We start from the raw sequence: 13,959 nt of genomic DNA, 5'->3' as shown, positions 1-13,959 counted from the left end.
TGGAAATACCATTTGGACATGGTCCTGGACAACTTGCTTTTGGTGACCTTGCTTAAGCAGGGATTTGGACAAGGTGACCTCCAGAGACCCTTTCCAACTTGAACCATTCTGTCACTCTGCGAATTATTTAAATTAGACTTAATTACTTCAGACTTCTTTTGCTTTCATGGTTAAAAATATTTTATCTCAACTTAAACTGAGTTTTGTAACTGCTTTCAAGAAGGCATAGTTAAATCTCTGCTGGTGACTGCACTGAAATTCCGAGCAACCACAAGATAACTCCAGAGAACTGGCATTTGTTTAAGTGCAACATAGGTTAATAATTGTTATATAGCAACAATTATTTCATGTAAAGATGAAATATATGGCAGACAAGGCATTTTGAAATGTCCTTTTACAAAAATGATGGTGTTAAAAAGTTAATTATCTCATTACTGATAAGACTACCATAGATGCTACAGATTAACATTTGTCATTGCAGCTCTTCAGTTGGTGCTGACTCTGCTACACATTAATGAAACAGAAGTCTATGCAATCAAATTAGAAGTTATTCTCATTCTTTTGAATGTCAGATCAGACCTTTCCAGTTTGCAGGAAAGGAAGTATCACCTTGAAATACGTATGGTGGGCGTGGAATCAAGAAGCTTTAAAAAGAAAAAGTAAGGTTATTTCATGTTCACTTAATATGAGACTAAATTCTATTTGCAGAATCTCTTCTCCTGAGTCCTCGTCTGGTTTTTCTAGGAAGTCATTAAAACACAGAATTCTTTAGGTGCATTAGGTAAGACATCAGAGTTCCACCTAGGCTCTGTGATGATTTGTAATTGATTTCAATAAAACTGAGGGTTCTTTGGGCTGAAGGAAACAACTGATCCAGTGAAAAACCTGTAAAATGGTGCAACTACTGCATGCCAGGTATCGCTGTTGAATAACAGATTCTTCTATCTCTCCTAGATTTTGACAAGGGAAGTAGGATCGCTCCTAGTCTGCCAAGAGCATCTAGAAAGAATAAATACTGTAGGTCAAAGGGAAAGTGTGTATGTAACATTTGTTATGTTTGAAGAATAGTAGAAAGGAAACAGTACCATAACTACAGGAGTTTGTTGAATAGTTGCCTATAAATCAACAAATTGCTTATTAATTATTTTGCACAAGAGATCATTGTAAAACTATTTCAAAAAGAAGCCTGCAATTCATAATCCTAGGAGTTACATTATCAGTAATTATAAAACGCCCTTTCTTTGAATGCCACTGAAAGCTCCCATCAGTCTAGCAAACTAGATCCACTAAGGTATCTTGAGTGATTGACCGAGTAATTTGGCCGCATTAGAGGTAATTGTACTACGACAGCTGGCCTCAGGCACTCCTCCATCTCTGTCAGTGTTGAGTACATAGTGAATGGGTTTATTATGTCTAGCAAATGCTGCCTTCTACTCATATACATTTAGCATATACTACTGTTCATGTCATTTAATATACTTTACTTCATTTTTTAGTGAAGGTAAACATATGAAGATCCTTGCCATCAAAAGCAAGAAAAGGCAGTTAAAGGTGCTTGTCCTTCTGGGCTACATACGATGGTAAGTAGGAGATCCCTCATGGTCAGAATCCTGATAAGCTGTGAAAACGTGGATTAAAATGCAGCTATAGATAGGTAGAGGGAGAACCTGTTTCCAACCGTGTCCTGGGCTGCATCCAAAGCAGCGGGGCCAGCAGTGCAAGGGAGGGGATCCTGCTCCGCTGTGGTGATACCCCACGTGGAGTCCTACGTCCAGCTCTGGAGTCCTTAGCACAGAAAAGACATGGGCCTATTGAAGCAGGTCCAGAGGCTACAAAAATTATCAGAGGGCTGGAACACCTCCCATACGAGGAAAGGCTGAGAGGGCTGGGGTTGTTCAGCCTGGAGAAGAGAAGGGTCTAGGGAGACCAGACTGTGGCCTTTCAGTACCTAAAGGGGGCCTACAAGAATGATGGAGATAGAGTTTTTAGCAGGGTTTGTTGTGATAGGACAAGGGGCAATGGTTTTAAACTAAAATAATAGAGATTCAGAACAGATATAAAGAAGATATTTCTTACACCGAGGGTGATGAAAAACTGCCATAGGCTGCCCAGAGAGGTGGTAGCTGCCTCATCCCTGGAAACATTCAGGGATGGGTCAAGTTGGAGGGGGCTCTAAGTAACCTGATCTGGTTGAAGATGGCCCTGCCTCCTGCTACGGGGTTGGACTGGATGGGCTCGAAAGGTGCCTTCAAACACAAACCATTCTATGGTTCTGTAAGCATCCATGAAGGAGTGAGACTGGCCATAACTTTCAGTGATGCTGAGCTTTGAGTACTAGAAAAAAATGTAAACAAAAACCCAAAGGATAATAGTTGTTTATGACTTATAGCAAAGAAGGAGTTTTCTGCTTTTCTTTTTAATGGGCCTAATTTCTTTCTTTCTCAATTTGCCTTGTCATAATGGTAGTGAAATTAGAGGAAGAATTACAGGAACACAGAGGGAATTGAAAGACAGCAAATGTGTTTTTTAGAAGCAGAGAAAAGGAAAACTACAGGAAGCATCAAGGAACAGAAATATAATAATGTATTTGTGTTGACTGATGTCTAGTGATTCACTAAACTTTCAGAGTTGGTTTGCGAATTATAACTGTAGTTAACTGGGAAGTGATGAATGTGCCATATTAGAAAGTACAGAAAGAAAGCAAAAAGGATGAAATAACAAAAATATTACCTTTTTGATTATCTGAGACAACACATATAAACTCCTGTTCTCATTGCTGTTACAAGATAAACATTGAACAGCATGTCTCTAATCTTCTAACCACATGCCTCCTGCGTTCACCCTTCCTAGACGATGAAAAGATCTGATACTGGCCAGTGCCATTGTGCATACTGGCTCAGTGCCTGGGTGCCCTGGGACCTGGCAGTGTTGTCATCTCCACCACACAGAGGGTCTCTAAGCAAAGAGATGAATGCAAAAGATGCTGGCTTGCTCTCTGATTCGCTAGTTCCTCGGGGGCAAAGGGGATATCTTCTTTTAAGCAGCTTAGGAAGCAGAACTGTCTTTAACACAAGACTAAGATTTACATGAATGCATAACAGAACTAAATTGCTTTCCTATTTTAGCCATCTGTGGGAATTTTCTGTCCTTGTGTGGCACAGTTCTGCAGTCACACAGGTGCTTGCAGAGTATGTTTCTGTCTGAAGAATTAATATGGACCAGGTATGGTATTTTAATATAATGCAATTCCTCAGTTACTCCCTCTGTAGATTAACTCTGTGTGCTTTGTCTGCATCTTCAGTTAAAAAGTTAGATCTAAAGCTATGTTTACATCTTGTTTGAGTAGCCAAGCTATTTAGATTTAATTCTTAGCATTTAGGAGTGTAAGGAAACACATTAAAATAGACCGGTCATAAGATTACACCAATTTATAATGCTTTCGATGGAAATCAGTGCTACAGATAGCTAACAGCACCACAGTTCCCCTTAAATTATCTGATCTTATCGGTTTGTCACACCTGCCCCTACAGAATATTGGTCAACTAAAGGTTGAACAGATGCAAAAAAATCAAATATAACATGAAATAACATAACTTAAAATAAAAAAGGTAAAAGCCCTTTAAGACCTATGATTTTCAAAATATAACAACCATAACTATAGTTACGCACTGAATCAGTAGCAAAAGGAAAAAACATATTAAAAAGGATATTTAAAATCAAGAAAATATCCTTAAGGTTCTCTTTGATTTAATAATTCAGCCGCATAGGCTGCTGTTGCTCCCTAACATCAGCTGCAGTAACTGATTGCTTATGTCTTAGTCCCAGAACACTTGCCTTTCCTTCCTCACTGCTCCCCTGCAGTTCTGACAGCTCTCAGTTCAAAGCAGAAGAGAACACAGAGATAGTTCTTTTATTTCCATTTCATCTGTTAAGATGCAACTCCGGGTTGAAAAGAACATCATACAAAAGGAAAAGAAATCACCCTGAGAAATGGTTTCCATGGCAAAGAAACATCATTCTCTAAGTGGGTAGGTGAGGTGCTCAAGCATGGTTTAGCAGTGGACAGGTATGGCTGCACTCAATGATCTCAAAGGTCTTTTCCAACCAGACAACTCTATGATTCCACAACAGCAGGTGATGACTGCATAGTGCTTACATTTGTTTCTGTCTACAAATATTCATGTGATTTAGGGAAAGTAGTTGTACCTATCTTCAGAATATGTGAAAAATAAGCATGGATGGCATGTCTCCATCCAGTTTTGTGTCCAACGACAGAATGGGAATCAGGGCTTCAGAATTTCAGCTCACATGCATCACATGTCAACCCAAGGGTCTACCTTGGGAAGCTTGATTCTGAGTGCTGTGAAGAAACACAGCATACAAGAGCCAAAACACCATATTGGAAACGGCAAACAATTATGCAAGGAAAGAGCCAAGTAATCACAGAGCAATTTGTTGGCAATCAGCCAGGAACTAGAAAAGCAAACACCTCTTCCAGGATAGAAGTCTTAAAGGCGTTAGAGGAAATGCACAAAAAAATGAGTCAGCAGATGCCTGTCCTTTACCAGCGAGGAAAGCATCCAGAAATTCAAAACTTGTATTATTCGTTATGAGACACATTTTAGCAGGCCTTCCAGAAGTGATTTTACAGAATTCGGCTCTTATACAATCATAGAATAGTTCGGGTTGGGAGGGACCTTAAAGAACATCCAGTTCCAACCCCCCTGCCAGGGGCAGGGACACCTCCCACTAGGTCAGGTTGCCCAAGGCCCATCCAACTTGGCCTTAAACACAACCCATCCCATCCAGGGACGGGGTATCCACAACTTCCTTTAGCAAACTGTTCCAGTGTCTCACCACTCTCATGGTGAAGAAATTCTTCCTTATCTGTAATCTGAATCTAACCTTCTTCAGTTTATATCCATTCCTCCTCGTCCTATCACTATAAGCCTTTATGAATAGTCCCTCTTCTTGTAGGCTCCTTTCAGGTGCTGGAATGTCACTAGAAGGTCTTCTGGGAGCTTTCTCTTCTCCAGGCTGATCAACCCCAACTCTCTCACCCTGTCCCCACAGAGAAGGTGCTCCAGCCCTCGGATCATCCTCATAGCCTTCTCTGGACCCATTCCAACAGCGCCATTTCCTTCTTACGTTGAGGATTCCAGAACTGGACACAATACTCCAGATAAGGTCTCACAAGAGAGGAATTGAGGGGCAGAATCCCCTCCCTCACCCTGCTGGCCACGCTTCTTTTGATGCAGTCCAGGACACGGTCAGCCTTCTGGGCTGTAAGCACACGTTGCTGGCTCATGTTGAGCTTCTTATTGACTAGCATCCCCAAGTCCTTCTGTGCAGGGCTGCTCTCAATCACGTCATCCCCCATCGTGTACTGAAAACGGGGTTTACTCCAACCAGGTGTAGGACCTTGCACTTGACCTTGTTGAACCTCATAAGGTTCTCACAGCCCCACTTCTCCAGCCTGTCCAGGTCCCTCTGGATGACATCCTGTCCTTCTGGTGTGGCAACTGCACCACACATCTTGGTGTCATCTGCAAACTTGCTGAGGGTGCCCTCAATGTCGCTGTCTATATTATTGATGAAGATATTAAACAGCACCAGTCCCAGTACAGACCCCTGAGGGACACCACTTGTCACTGATCTCCACCTAGACTTTGAGCCATTGACTTTTTGAAGACAACCATCCAGCCAGTTTCTTATCCACCAAACAGTCCACCCATCAAATCCATATCTCTGCAATTTATAGAGAAGGATGTTGTGGGGGACCGTGTCAAAGGCTTTACACAAGTCTAGATAGATCACATTCATCAGTTTATCCATGCCCACTGTTGCAGTTACCCCATCATAGAAAGCCACTAAGTTGGTCACACATACTGATTGATGTACCCGTAGAAGCCCTTCTTGTTAGTCTTCACTTCCCTTGCCAAGTTCAGCTCCAGCTGCACCTTGGCCTTCCTGACCTCATCCCTATACAAATGGGCAGCGTCTCTATACATGTCCCAGGTTCTCCGTCCCTGCTTGCACTACCCATGCAGTTCCTTGTCCTCTACTTTAACCAGCAGGTCTTAACTCAGCCATGATGACCTCTTCCCTTTCCTGCCTGATTTTCTACATACAGGGACTGTGCGCTCTTGCACTTTATGGAAAGCATCCTTAAATATTTGTCAGCTCTATTTTGCTCCCTTGTCTCTGAAGATCATGTCCCAGGGGGTCCTACTGAGCAATTTCTTAAAGAGCTGGAAGTCTGCTTTCCTGAAACTGAGTGTCCTGACTACACTCCTTGCCTCTCCCATGTCCCTCTGGACCTTCAGCTCCACCAGTGTGAAGTTCTGAATATATTATTCAAAAATAAGGTATGCAAATATATATTACTGCATGCATATATGCATGTACCTATTATGTGCTGAATTTACTGAGGTAAAGACTATCTTGCAAGATGAAAAGAGTGACATTTTCAGAAACTTCTCGGTGAGGAAAAATGAGGGGCGGGGGGCAAGCAACTGCATGGTTCTTTTCATCCATAAAACACAATCTTATTTGAGAAAAAAATTCTGTTTCTCTTACCGGATTCAGTAAACAAAAAGAATTCACATCTCACCTCCTCCAAGTCCTTTCGATAATTAAAATAATTTCCTTTTCTCTTACTACTGGCACCCTGCCAATGAAAACCAATTAGATTTTCCTCTCTCCTCTACCTCCTTCAATACAGAGAGGTAAAAAATGATTCAGTTTCCCTTATCTTAAAAGACAAAAATCTTCCTTTTTCCTTAGCAAACCATTACCAAACATTAGTAACTTCCCTAAACACTAAAAAGTTACTCATTTTATCCCTGACAAAAGTCATTGTCTGAAGCTTACGCATCCACCCAGAATGCTTTTCTAGCACACAAGGTATTTTCTATTATCAATATATAAGAAATGTAAAATAATTTAAAAAAATGTAAGCAACAGATGGCAGCCTGTGAGCACTTAGATAGGGTCTTAATGACTAGAAGGAGCTCTCTATGAGGCCTTCATATGAGGCCTTCATATGAGGCCTGTGTGAACAGAGAAGGCCTTGTGGGGGATGTGGCAGTAGGTAGACGCCTAGGACTAAGTGATCATGAGATGATAGGGTTTTCTGTTCTAGGTGAAGTGAAGAGGGTTGTTGGTAGGATGGTAGCATTAAATTTCCAGAGGGCAGACTTTGATTTCTTCAGAAGGCTGGTTGGCAAAGTCTCATGGGAGACAGTACTTAAGGGCAAGGGAGCCCATGAGTGCTGGGAGCTCTTCAAAAAGGAAATCCTAGCAGCTCAGGAGAAAGCCATCCCCACGTTCCAGAAAAAAAGCCGGCAGGGGAGAAAGCCAGCTTGGTTGAACAGAGAGATCTTGAGTGATATAAAGAAGAAGAGAAATGTTTATGGGCTCTGGAAGAGGGGACAGGCCTCTTGGGTGGACTACAGGAGGGAAGTGAGACTGTGTAGAGAAAAAATCAGAAGGGCTAAGGCTCAGCTAGAAATCAGATTGGCAAAGTCTGTGAAAGATAACAAAAAATCCTTCTATAAATATATAAATAATAAAAGGAGGACTAGGGAGACCATACAGTCCCTATTGGACGCAAAAGGAACAACAGTGACAGGGGATGAGGAAAAGGCTGAGGTACTTAATGCCTTCTTTACCGCAGTCTTTAACTGTAAAGAAAGTCGTTTCGTCTGTGTACTAACCCAGGCGCTAGAGGAGCATAATGAGGCTCCCGTGATCCAAGAGGAGGTGGTCAGAACCTTGCTAGCCCAACTAGACACCCACAAGTCTATGGGGCCGGATGGGATTCATCCAAGGGTATTGAAGGAGCTGGCGGGTGTGCTGGCCAAACCCCTTTCCATCATCTTCCAACAGTCCTGGAAGACTGGGGAAGTCCCACTGGACTGGAGGCTGGCTGATGTTGTGCCCATCTACAAGAAGGGTCACAGGGAGGACCCAGGAAACTACAGGCCTGTGAGTCTGACCTCAGTGACAGGGAAAGTCATGGAACAGATGATCTTGAGTGCTATCATGAAGCACATGCAAGAGAACCGGGTGATCAGGCCCAGTCAACATGGGTTCACGAAAGGCAGGTCTTGCCAAACTAACCTGATCACCTTCTATGACAAAGTGACTCGGCTGCTGGATGAGGGAAAGGCTGTGGATGTATCTTCCTGGACTTCAGTAAAGCCTTTGACACAGTTTCTCACAGCATTCTGCTTCAGAAACTGTCAGCCTCTGGCCTGGACAGGCGCACACTCTCCTGGTGGAAAACTGGTTGGATGTCCGGGCCCAGAGAGTGGTGGGAAATGGTGTGAAATCCAGCTGGAGGCCAGTGACAAGTGGGGTTCCCCAGGGCTCAGTGCTGGGTCCAGCCCTGTTCAATGTCTTTATCAATGACCTGGATGAAGGCATCGAGTGCACCCTTAGCAAGTTTGCGGACGACACTAAGCTGGGTGGAAGTGTTGATCTGCTGGAGGGTAGGGAGGCTCTGCAAAGGGATCTGGACAGGCTGGACCGCTAGGCAGAGTCCAATGGCATGAGGTTTAACAAGGCCAAATGCCGGGTCCTGCACTTGGGGCACAACAACCCTATGCAGTGCTACAGACTAGGAGAAGTCTGTCTAGAAAGCTGCCTGGAGGAGAGGGACCTGGGGGTGTTGGTTGACAGCCGACTGAACATGAGCCAGCAGTGGCCCAGGTGGCCAAGAAGGCCAATGGCATCTTGGCTTGTATCAGAAACGGTGTGACCAGCAGGTCCAGGGAGGTTATTCTCCCTCTGTACTTGGCACTGGTGAGACCGCACCTCGAATCCTGTGTTCACTTCTGGGCCCCTCACCACAAGAAGGATGTTGAGGCTCTGGAACGAGTCCAGAGAAAAGCAACAAAGCTGGTGAGGGGGGCTGGAGAGCAGCTCTTACGAGGAGCGGCTGAGAGAGCTGGGGTTGTTTAGCCTGGAGAAGAGGAGGCTGAGGGGAGACCTCATTGCTCTCTACAACTACCCGAAAGGAGGTTGGAGAGGAGGGCGCTGGCCTCTTCTCCCAAGTGACAGGGGATAGGACAAGAGGGAATGGCCTCAAGCTCCGCCAGGATAGGTTTAGGCTGGACATTAGGAAAAAATTCTTTACAGAAAGGGTCATTGGGCACTGGCAGAGGCTGCCCAGGGAGGGGGTTGATTCACCTTCCCTGGAGGTGTTTAAGGGACGGGTGGACGAGGTGCTAAGGGGCATGGTTTAGTGTTTGATAGGAATGGTTGGACTTGATGATCCAGTGGGTCTCTTACAACCTGGTTATACTATGATTCTATGATTCTCTGTGCCACATAATGGAAAAGCATTTACATACCTGTGCTTGCTGTGGAACAACGCTTATCTTTCAGCTCTGACCAAAAAAAGATCTATCTCCTGCAGGTAGATCTAACTGGAATACAGCAAAGTCCTTTCACTGGCTGGGTTACCTCCATCCACAGAGACAGGTAAGAGGGGCAGCAACTATCAGAAAATATTGTCAAAATTCATGGAGAATTCCCTACATTAAGTCACAGTGTGGAGGCAAGAATATAAATCATAGTTATGTTGTTATGCTATTGCAAAGCCAGCATCCAGTTGACTTGCAACAGAAATAAACAGTGGGAAACAGCATCCTGAAGTCAAGCACAGCACTTCCAGAAATACGTTTCCAGCAGAGGCAAACTTTAGAAGCTCAAAAGCAGAGATGCAAATTGCTTCCTGCCAGGATGCTAGAACAGTCCTTACCAGAAGCATTACTAAAAACAAACTGTTTGTATTGGTGGCTGAACACTAGCAAGTGAAAACAAACAAAAAAATCCCCCAAACAAATTTCCCTCCAAAGTCAATTACATTCTTTTCAAAAACTACAAAACTAAAGTGAATAATCACAGATTTAAAAATGTGATGTAACTTTTGTTTTCTCCTTTCAGAATCTCCCACAGTGCTTCCATGTCTTTGAAACTGATTCTCATTCAATCTGAAAAGAAAAATTAATCTTATTTCTATCGAGGAATAAAAAACATCAACTGTGTGTGCATCTCTATAGACATGTATGCAAAAATGGAAATATTTTCATTAGGAAATGCTGACTTCAGTTGTGTTAGGAAATTGAATATTGATTAATTCATTTGTCATTAACCATTGACGTGATCTTTCAGTTTTGAATTATGTTCCTTAACAAAGAAAAAGATGAAGGGTCTAAAAGTAAGATTATTCTATCACTTAAGTAACTTATTTGTGTCGATAGCTTCCAATATTTATTTTGACACCTAAGAAGCAGTGATCTTTGCTGAGGTCCAGTCAGCATTTTACCAGGATTTTTATTAATTTGTTTATTTTCACTGAATATTCATCACTTCCAATTCAACATCATTGACTCAAGCTCACGTGTGGATTTATCACACTCTTTCAAAGAAAATTCATGAAGTGCTCATATTACAAAGTTTTGGCCAAAACATATATAATGGGGTGAGTTTCCAAATGTCATGATAATACTACAAAATCTTTGCTTTAATTTAAAACTGAGAAGTCAAATATTATTCCACAAATGTGATGAAAACATACTATAATGAAGGTCTGCAACAATACTTCTGAATTAATCTGAGTATAACTTCATATTCCAATGTCAAAATTAATCTTTTCATATTTAAACCTAGCAGTTTTAATACAATTTTAAAAAAGGCATTTACAATGATGCTCCCTAAGCTTTATTTGTGTGCAAACTTTGTTAAATACATACAATGCCATCATATATTTTATCTGTGGTATTAAAAAAATTAAGTGTTCAAAGCAGAATATTTCCAGTCTACCTACTTAGAATCCTAGAACCATAGAATAGTTTGGGTTGGAAGGGACCTTAAAGATCATCCAGTTCCAACCCCCTGCCAGGGGCAGAGACACCTCCCACTGGATCAGGGTGCCCATGGCCCATCCAACCTTGAACACCTCTAGGGATGGGGCAGCCACAGCTTCCCTGGGCAACCCGGGCCAGTGTCTCATCACCCTCACTGAGGAGAAATTCCTTATGTCTAGTCTCAGTCTGCCCCTCTCTAGTTTATACCCATTGCCCCTCATCCAATCACCACAAGCCTTTGTAGACAGTCCCTCCCCAGCTTTCCTGTGGCCCCTTCAGGTACTGGAAGGTCACTAGAAGGTCTCCTCAGAGCCTTCTCTTCTCCAGGCTGAACAACCCCAACTCTCTCACCCTGTCCCCATAGGGAAGGTGCTCCAGCCCTCTGATCATTCTTGTAGCCTCCTCTGGACCCGTTCCAACAGCTCCATCTCCTTCTTATGTTGAGGATTCCAGAATTGGACACAATACTCCTGATGAGGTCTCACAAGAGAGGAACAAAGGGGCAGAATCCCCTCCCTCACCCTGCTGGTCACGCTGCTTTTGATGCAGCGCAGGACATGGTTGGCCTGCTGGTTTGTAAGTGCACCTTGCTGGTTCATGTCCAGCTTCTCGGCTGAGAGAGCTGGGATTGTTTAGCCTGGAGAAGAGGAGGCTGAGGGAAGACCTCATTGCTCTCTACAACTACCCGAAAGGAGGTTGTAGAGAGGAGGGTGCTGGCCTCTTCTCCCAAGTGACAGGGGACAGGACAAGAGGGAATGGCCTCAAGCTCCGCCAGGGGAGATTTAGGCTGGATATTAGGAAAAAATTTTTCACAGAAAGGGTCATTGGGCACTGGAACAGGCTGCCCAGGGAGGGGGTTGAGTCACCTTCCCTGGAGGTGTTTAAGGGACGGGTGGACGAGGTGCTAAGGGGCATGGTTTAGTGTTTGATAGGAATGGTTGGACCTGATGATCCGGTGGGTCTCTTACAACCTTGTTATTCTATGATTCTCATCTATGAGCTCCCCCAAATCCTTCTCTGCAGGGCTGCTCTCAGCTTGCTTGCTTGCTAATAAACGACTTGATTTCCAATCATATTGATTGTCTGTGATCTTGTCCGGGTTCAGTCTCCCACACATAACTCTTTTTACTGCTTTGCACGATACTCTCTTTTGTTAAGCGCCTGAGCATTGGCTCCTTCATGCAACAACAAAGCAACCTACCCAAAGAGGTGGTGGAGTCTCTGTCCTCAGAAGCTTTTGAGACTCAGCTAAACAAAGCCGTGACTGACCAGATCCAGGAGTGGCATCAGTCCCACTTTGACGGGAGACTGGACTTGACCTCCGAAGGTTCCTTCCAACCACTATCCCTATGAGATCCCATGCACACCAACGGTACAGAGCACAGAAAGCAAACAAGATGACACATTCCCAATTCTGACTTGCAGAAGCTACTGCTGAGAGAGCAGGGCATGATAGATACCATCTACTGTGCACTGGCAGGTGATGACAGAGTACCAGGAATCAACAGGTTTTTCTGCTTCCAGGAGGCTGTGGATGACTGTGAATCCTCCTGGTGGATGATTACACATAATCTTTGCCCATTTGCACAGTGCTTCCTTCCATATTCCAGGACCCAAGGGCTTGTAAAATGTCAACCCTCCCTTTCATCTTCTGTTTTTCCTGGTTATGGGTGACACATATTCAACTCTCATGACACCATATTATAGAGCTTTCTAGGGCCAGAAGCCTTTTTCTAATCTAGACTGTTTTATCTCCACTACTCAATTACTCTTATCAACTTTCTTTTATCCTTTTCCAGAACAAATCATCCACTGTAAGCATAAAGGAAAACTGGACATATTTACAAAGCAGAGCTCATTTTGCTTTTTATCATGAGAAGTGCCTGTCACAATCTACAAGACAAAAATCAACAATTTCAGTCAAAGCAGCCAAGTTTTCAAGTGTTTTATGAAAATGACTATTTTGAGTTTTCCAGGGAAATTTTACCGGACCACAGACCTTTGAGACTATTAGTGTAATGCCTGGAAATATTCCTAGGAACCTCACGTTAACCTTCTGATGCAAATGTGTTGGAGATACAGCCAAAGAAATTCCCCAGATGTACCCACCACATTGAAACTGCAATGGGAATTCCATACTTCCATCACAGCGCTCTGTTTCTTAGAATTTTGGACACTTTAAGACTGTCCAAAAAAAAAAGTTAATTATCACCTGATTAGCAAAGAGAACAGTCTTAATTCTAGCTACCTTTTTTATTTTATTCCCCAGTTACTGAAGAGAACACTATAGGCACAATTGCACCATTAAAAAATTCACGTTGTAGATAGAACGGTGCACACTCCTTGTGCCACCCAGTGCTGTAAAACTGGAGAGACCCTTGGCAGGCAAAGTCGGCTGTTGCTTCAACATAAGGGCAAGCTAGAATGTACATTATACCTATATTAACTGGCCCCACAGGCAGCAGAAGAAAAACTGCTCTGTATTAAATACTCCATGTTTACATTGCAATTTCATTGCTCTGTTGATATCAAAGCAATGTCCCAAGGACAAAAGTAACACTTGAGAGATGAAGAATCTATGAGACAGAGCAGTGATTTGTCCAAAGTCAAAGACCAAGACAAATGGGAAAAGGTGCAGAGTCCATATGTTTTGAAGCTCAACACAGAACTCCTGGTCTACCCAGCATATTAGACAACATGCCTGTCTCATTTTCCCTCAGCCATAAGGGAGAGGGGATATGGGTCAAGTCAAGGATCCTCATGGAGAAGCATTTGTAACTTCAATAAAGGCTGCACAAATGAAGCTGAAACTCAGGTATCTCCTGCTTCAGGTATGCAAATGCCCAGAATGTTCTTAAGGTGACATATTACACCTCAGCTTTTGTTATGCAGAAGATGTTTGATTTGAGACTACAGAATAGTGGCTAAATTACGCCATCCCAAAATGGCAACTCAGTATTTTTACTCTAAAGGCACACAGTTTCATATTTAGGAACAGCCATAGTTTGAATCAAGGGATTCCTTTGAAGCCAAGGTCATCACACCTACACACCTAATGCATATTTACACAGATATAAAGAAT

The sequence above is a fragment of the Phaenicophaeus curvirostris genome, chromosome 11 (assembly GCF_032191515.1).
Source record: "Phaenicophaeus curvirostris isolate KB17595 chromosome 11, BPBGC_Pcur_1.0, whole genome shotgun sequence".
In the NCBI taxonomy this organism is placed as follows: Eukaryota; Metazoa; Chordata; class Aves; order Cuculiformes; family Cuculidae; genus Phaenicophaeus; species Phaenicophaeus curvirostris.
This window is presented reverse-complemented; position numbering follows the sequence as displayed.